Below are 8,625 nucleotides of genomic sequence, written 5' to 3'. Positions count from 1 at the left end.
GGTTTGAGAGGACGAGGATTGTCCATAACCCAATAGAGAACCTCAGCTGGCGTAAATTGAACATCCGCTACGCCGATATGACTGAAGTGTTTCACCAGCCTGACCAGTGCAGCTCTGGTGTCTATGCGTGCATGTCTGTGGAGCATTTGATTTCAGGGTCGCCGAGCATTACGTGGGGCGATCAACATGCCACTGACTATAGGCGCAAGATAGGCAGTAGCATCTACGAGTTTTGCGTACCATTAGATAGTTGATTATGTAGTTTTGACATTTTTATGACTATTTTATGAAAAAACAATCCTAGTTGCATGATATTTGAATATCTGTAATTCAATATTTCATTTCACTTTTTTTATCAATTGCATCTTACATAAAACTGAAAAATAAGCTCAAAACACCAACAAGCCTCCCAAAAATGAAGGTCCGGAGGCATAAGCCGTTGACCAAAACGTCAAAGGCTTTTAGCGCCGGCATATCATTGTTGGGAGGCTTGTGGGTTTTTTCAGCTTATTTTTCAGTTTTATGCATGACAAAGGCTTCTTAAGTTATATTATGTCATGTACTCAACTTTTGTTCTAAACATTATATGTTTGTCAAATTTCTCAGTCATAATTACAACTCATAGTTGTCATGACATGTCAATGGTGGTCATAACTATAGAAGTCTAATTTCTATTTGCAATTTGTAAAATCTGAGAGTTGAAAAACTTCTAAAACATCATAAAAACTCCAAAACTCCAACAAGCCTCCCAAACATTTGTGTTCGCGATCACTAGCCGCCCGTAAAATTATGAACGGCTTTTGCTCGTGCACTCAACTTTTTGGGAGGCTTGTTCAAGTTTTAGAGTTTTTATGTTCCCTTACATATGTTGCAATTGCTGATCCAAAAGAAAACCATTTATTATTATCCTTTATGAACATATCAATTAATCCAATAAGTGTGAATATCTGTAATATTATTTTTCACTTCGGTATCGATTGAATCCTATATAAAACATGTAATTAATATGAATTAACCAACAAGCCTCCCATAAATGAAGGTCCTTCGGCACAAGCCGTGAACCAAAAAAGACAAAGGCTTGTTCTTAAGTACTATCATTTTTGGGAGGCTTGTTGGTTAATTCATATTAATTCCATGTCTTACACATAATAAAGGTGTAATAAGGTATTTTTAATCCAAATGAATAACATTTATCGTACTTAATAACATCAACATAAACTAAATACAATAGGAAATTCATCTACTCATCGCCAACCGTACCCTTGCATGCTCTACGTGTGTGACTAGACTTGTTTAATATCTTCATAAAATACTTTTATTATTAAAATAATAACTTATTTCATAAATATAATGTAAAAATAGCGATACATATGTTATAAAATATCAATACGAAGGCAAAAAAAAATATTTATGTATATTGTGAACAAAAATAAAATTACAAAGACAACAGAGTAACAAGCCTCCCATGAACCCTAGCCTCTTGCAAAAGCCGCACGTAAAAATAACCCGCGGCTTATGCAGGAGGCTAGGGTTTATGGGAGGCTTGTTACTCATTTGGCTTTAGAATATTTTTTTTTCACAATATACTCCCTCCGTCCGCAATATCGTTTCCACATTTGCCATTTCGGTCCGTCCGCGATATCGTTTCCACTTCCATTTATAGAAGTAGGGTCCACAAACTTCCACTCACAACAATTGTGGGACCCAAACTCCACTCACTACATATTCACTACAATCCACCACTTTTCTTAAAACCCGTGCCGTCCACAATGTGGAAACGATATTGCGGACGGAGGGAGTACATAAATAGGAAGAATATGAGATAATCACCATGAATATAATGTAAAACATGCTATTTTCATTAAAACCAACATACAATCAAACATGAAAACGATAATTTATACGAAAAATATGAGATAATCACCTTTTGAGGCAGAAATTCAACACAAATTGCACCACCTCTCGCAAAAAACCACTTCTCAAATCTTTAGGGATCTATTCTTCAATTTCTTCTCTAAACTCACGAAAATCTATGAGTATTTGAATTTATGTTTTCTCATTCACACATGCAGCCTTTATAAGGACTAATATTAGATTCCTTAGTACAAATTCACGTGAAATGTATTGTTCATTTAGTACAATTCAACCTATTATTTCATGTGTAATGGAATGCATGCATAAAGTGAGCATTAAAGCCTCACTACCATCCAACCTTTTGCAGAGTCACATTCTCTTACATTTCATGTCAACATGTACTATTTTCCTGAAAAATTAACAAAAAAAATATACAAATACAAAATAAGGATATGTATGTTACGATGAAACATTCGTGACAATGCGAAAAATTACAAAATAATATATATTGTGAAACTAAAAAATATTTCCTACCTAGCAGACCAACAAGCCTCCCAAAAATCGTTCGCCGGAATCACTAGCCTCCGGTGAATTTACACGAGGCTAGTGACGCCGGCTAATAGTTTTTGGGAGGCTTATTACATTTTTAGCTAGATCACATTATATTGGTTCAGAATATATGAGGTTGGATATTTTTAATTGATAATTTCCTATTATTTTATGTGCAATTCTATAATTTTATGTGTAATTCAATTATTTTATGTGCAATCAAATCATAGATAGATTGAGTATTATTACCCCCACTATAATACAAATTTTGGCAGATTCACTCTCTCTCATGTTTCACATCTATATGTACTTTTTGTACTATAAAAAAATGAAACTTAAAATTTATAAAAATAACGATACATATGTTATAAAATATCAATACGAAGGCAAAAAAAATAATATTTATGTATATTGTGAACAAAAAAAAAATTACAAAGGCAACAGAGTAACAAGCCTCCCATAAACCCTAGCCTCCTGCAAAAGCCGCGCGTGAAAATACCTCGCGGCTTATGCAGGCGGCAAGGGTTTATGGGAGGCTTTTTACTCCATTGGCTTTAGAATATTTTTTGTTCACAATATACCTAAATTTGAAACTTTTTTCCTGCGTATTGATATTTTATAACGCACAAACGTAGCCTATTTTGTCAAATTTTTCAAACCTACAGTACATGAAAGTGACGTGAGTTAGCAATTAATGTCATTTTCTCAGATTTTGAACAATTCTTAACTACCTATCTTACATAATTGTACTTGTGTAAGAAAGGTGTAAGAACTTTTGCAAAATTCAATGCCTACCTATCAACATCAATTGTACTTTGGGTATTTTCCATAGACATATTAAATGGGTGGGTAGTTTCCATAGACATATTATCAAAGTGGGTACTTTAAAATCCCACCCTTATATCATTTTGTCCCTAATTTTTATTTATTTTTGCTATGGTATTTCATCGATATCTTGTTCCACGCAGCTTTATTTTAAAACTATATGTATGGAAGAATAATTAGATGAGTGCCAAGAGCTTTATTTATCAATATATGTATTGTTGTGTTCATGTGCAGTGGTGATGATCCTCGTTGATATGGAATCATGGATCACAGTCGATATATTCATAATTTTACACTTGAATTTATATTTGCATATATGTTACTATGATAGTTTTCTCTTTATGTTGTACATGTATCTAAACCTCATAATTCCACTTTTAAACCATATCAAAAAAGTTAGTTTCAAAGTTATATGTGTTTTATTAACTGAGGTGCCCACGAATATTTCGAACCAGAGCCTAAGATTATTTTTGTGTACTTCAAAATTATGTCTGAGAAAAGTTGGATAAACTACCTTTGCATTTTAAAGTTTCGTAGTTATTAAATATACTCCCATCCTCCCATGATTTAGTATTCACAAAAACTTATATACGCGCCGTTCAAACCGTGCGCTCACAGAATGCGCGCGGGTCTGGGTCGGGTTGAACAAAGTGAATCGGGTATCTTTCCGTCTCCTCTGAAGATTTTGATTCTACTGAACCCAAAATAATCTCCAATTTCTAAAATGATATCCCTAAATCCTCCCCCCAATTCCTGTAAGTCGTCGTCGCTACTCACCACCACCACACCTGCCGCTGAGTCCTGACAAGTTGTCATCCTTTTCCCCAGCTCTCTCTCTCGATTGCACACATGCACACTATTTTTTTTAGTAAAAGAAACTATCTACACTAATAAATGATACTATATATTTATATTACAAATGACACTACTTTTTTTAGTAAAAGAAACTATCTACACTAATAAATGATACTATATATTTATATTACAAATGACACTACTTTTTTTAGTAAAAGAAACTATTTGGGTGGTTGTGTTTCAGGTGCTGAGTATATCACTAGCTGCATTAGGCTCTCTAATGTGGCTCAGGAAAAACAAGCCCAAGACGTTGATTCCTATAATATATGCTTGCGCAGGAATAGTGGCGACAATGCCATCAATTACAAGGTGTGTTACTGCACTTCAAGATATGTTTTTCGTGTTGTCTATTCCAGAAAACGCATCATTTAATGTGTGATCCAGTGTTGACGTTTTTTGAGTAATTCAAATGGTTTGTTGCAGTTATCTGAAACTTGGCTTGGGGTGGCACTTCCCAAAGGTGGTAGGTTTCGAGCTGTTCACTTCAGTGGTGATGGCTTTCATTAGCTGGCAGTTGTTTGCTGCATGCCAGAGACCATCAAACTGAGGATCTTGATATGAGTCTTGTAGGAAATTATTTGACTTGATCAATTTGAGGCTGCTGCTGTAGAATTTGTTGTAAAACTCAACTTTTTTTGAGACCGTTTGAGAAATTCTATACATAGACACTACTTTTCTTAGTAAATGACATTTTTAATATATTTAAATGACACAATTTTTCTTAGTAAAAGATACTATCTATTTCATAAATGACATTGTTTGGATAAATGGATAACACTACTTATGAATTACACTATTAATACATCGAATTAACATTATGTGCTTTTTAAATGACACTACTTGTAAGAATGACACAATCATTTATTCAAAATGAAACTATGTTACTTGTTAAGTGACACTATTAATATATCGAATCAACACTATAACTTTGCAAATGACAATTCCTATAATTTATACTATTCGAAAATATAAATGACACTACTTGTAATAATTGACATTATAACCTTGTAAATGATACATTTAATAATTGAAACTATTCGGATATACAAATGAAACTACTTATAATAATTGACATTATAATATTGTAAATGACACTTTATATAATTGACACTATTCGTAAATATAAATGACACTACTTGTCAAGTCACAATATTAATACATTGAATTGACACTATGTGATTTTGAAATTGACACTATAACATTTTAAATGATATTTGAAATGACACTTTAAGATTTAGAATGACACATAGTGTCGTTTTGAAATCTTGTAATCTCATTTTGAATTGTTATAGTGTCATTTGAAGTCTTGTAGTGTCATTTCAATTGTTGAAGTTTCATTTGAAATGTCATAGTGTCATTTGAAATCTTGTAGTGTCATTTGAAATATCGTAGTGTCATTTGAAAGTTTGTAATGTCATTTGGAATGTCATAGTGTCATTTAAAATCTCGTAGTGTCTTTTGAAATGTCATTTGAAATCTCCTAGTGTCATTTGAAATGCCATAGTGTCATTTGAAATCTCGTAGTGTCATTTGAATTGTCATAATGTCATTTAAAATGTCATAGTGTCATTTGAAATCTTGTAGTGTCATTTGAAATATCATAGTGTCATTTGAAATCTTGTAGTATCATTTAAAAGGTCATAGTGTCATTTGAAATATCGTAGTGTCATTTGAAAGTTTGTAATGTCATTCGGAATGTCATAGTGTCATTTGAAATCTCGTAGTGTCTTTTGAAATGTCATTTGAAATCTCGTAGTGTCATTTGAAATGTCATAGTGTCATTTGAAATCTCGTAGTGTCATTTGAAATCTCGTAGTGTCATTTGAATTGTCATAATGTCATTTAAAATGTCATAGTGTCATTTAAAATCTTGTAGTGTCATTTGAAATATCATAGTGTCATTTGAAATCTTGTAGTATCATTTAAAAGGTCATAGTGTCATTTGAAATATCGTAGTGTCATTTGAAAGTTTGTAATGTCATTCGGAATGTCATAGTGTCATTTGAAATCTCGTAGTGTCTTTTGAAATGTCATTTTGAAATCTTGTAGTGTCATTTAAAAGGTCACAGTGTCATTTGAAATATCGTAGTGTCATTTAAATGTCATAGTGCCATTTGAAATGTTATAGTGTCATTTGAAATATCATAGTGTCATTTGAAATGTCATAGTATCATTTGAAATATCATAGTGTCATTTGAAATCTTGTAGTGTCATTTAAAAGGTCGTAGTGTCATTTGAAATGTCGTTGTGTCATTTGAAATCTTGTAGTGTCATTTATATACTATATACTCAAAAGAAAGAAACTACAAGTATTAAAAGAAAAAAAAAACTACATACTTAAAAGAAAGAAACTATAGAAACTTATAGAAGAAAGAAACTACAAGTAAAAAGAAAGAAACTATATATTTAAAAGAAAGAAACTATAGAAAAAAAATAAAGAAACTATAGAAATGAAATGATAAAATAAAGAAATTATAGAAATAAAATGAAAAACTGAGAAAAAAGTTAAAAACTATATATATATATATATATATATAATTTAAAATTGAAAAAACAAAAAGAAAGAGAAAAAATACGTATATATATGTCAAAAAAGTGAGAAAAATGTTAAATGAAGAAAGAAACTACATACTTAAAAGAAAGAAACTATAGAAACTTATAAAAGAAAGAAACTACAAGTGAAAAGAAAGAAACTATATACTTAAAAGAAAGAAACTATAGAAATAAAATAAAAAAAATAATAATTAAAAAATTGAAACGAAAATGAAAAAAGAAGAAGACGCTATATTTATATCTAAAGGACACTTTTAATATATCTAAATGATACTATTTTTCTTGGTAAATGACACCATTAATATGTAAAAATTATACTTTTTGATGTGATTAGAAGAGTTTTGGTAAAAAGGAGAAGCAAAATAATGGAAATACTCCCAGTGAGTTTCGAACATAGGACCTATCAATCAATGAATAAGTGCCTAACCAACTAAGCTAAGAACACTAATTGTATTGTTTTCATTCACGTTGTATATAATGTAATCCGCGCTCACAGAATGCGCGCCCAAGAATGCGCTCACGTAAGTCCACCTCTTTAGTATTTATACTAGTGTTTTACCCGTGCGATGCACGGAATTATACATATGTTGTTAAAGTTTTATTATAACATTCTCGAAGATATTTTTGTATAATCTCTAAAATAAATGAGTTTTAAAAATATTTTATTATACAATTGTTATACCAATTATATTACTACTAAAATATATTTAAGACTATCATTTTTAATTACATAAAAATTATTGTAAAAATAATAATACATGAAAATACAATTGGAAACTTCTCATCTTATTATTATAAATTTTGGAAAACTTCTTTATATACAACATTTGTAGTAGACGAACATTCTACTTTTTCTTCATTACATATCAAGATTTCAGACCCCTTCAACTTGTCTTCCATCATTGCAAAGTACAGTTTTGACTACTTTGTGATAAACCACACCAATTACATCTACATATATAAATGCATACCAATAATGTAGATATATCAAAATGTTGAGTTTATAAAAATATGAATTTTGAGATTATCAATTGAATATGCATGTATAAGGAAATAATGAAATAAACACATTACCAAATAGCATATTGTCATTGATAATATCAATGGAGGCAACTTCTTCAAAACTTTTAAAGTTAAATAGTTGGCGTGGAAAACCTTCTTCATAAATTTCAACTATATGATTACTATTAATAAATTTAATATAGTAGACATTTGTCGTTGTTTTATACTTTTTGTTGGAATCAAGCATCACCAATTTTTTTTTTTATGGCACGAACACTGTCTTCTTTCAAGATATGTTTGAACTTGGGGGTCAACGTGTGATCAAGTGTAGCATGGATGCGGTCATCCTATATTAAAAAAACAACTAAATTAGAAAAACATAATAATGTTGCAAAAATGCTTAAATACGTAATAGTTTAGTGAATAGAGAATTTTTACCTCACGATCATGAAAAATACACTCATAGCTGGTAATATTGTTGGTGCTTTGAGATGAGCGGTTGTATGCACGCACAACTCTCATTTTAATTGTAGATCTGACATTATTTGGTTGCAAGTTTTTTACTAAAGACCACATGGTCGGCATGCTTGTGATTAGAGAAATGATGAATATCAAAATGAGAAGGGAGTGTAAGTAAAAGTTTAACACGAAAAGTTAGTTTATATAGGCCATGGGGATGCACATTTCATGGGAGATATATATGAAACTTATATATTTAATATATTATATTAAATGAGATGCTTTGACAATGGAGTTGATTTCGGTTTGATATAATAAAAAGTTGCTACATTTTTGGAGATATATAAGGAATGTTGTCAAATTACACATTTCACTCTATCACCCTCTCTATCTCTCTCTCTCTCTCTCTCTCCCACAAATTTGACGTCATGCATACCTTGAGATAAGGCTTCTTCATCGTCTATTTAGCTGTGAAGATCATACAAAAAATCCCATTGTAATTTTTTATCAGATGCAAAATTCATACTT

This window comes from Salvia miltiorrhiza, chromosome 1, assembly GCF_028751815.1.
Source record: "Salvia miltiorrhiza cultivar Shanhuang (shh) chromosome 1, IMPLAD_Smil_shh, whole genome shotgun sequence".
In the NCBI taxonomy this organism is placed as follows: Eukaryota; Viridiplantae; Streptophyta; class Magnoliopsida; order Lamiales; family Lamiaceae; genus Salvia; species Salvia miltiorrhiza.
This window is presented reverse-complemented; position numbering follows the sequence as displayed.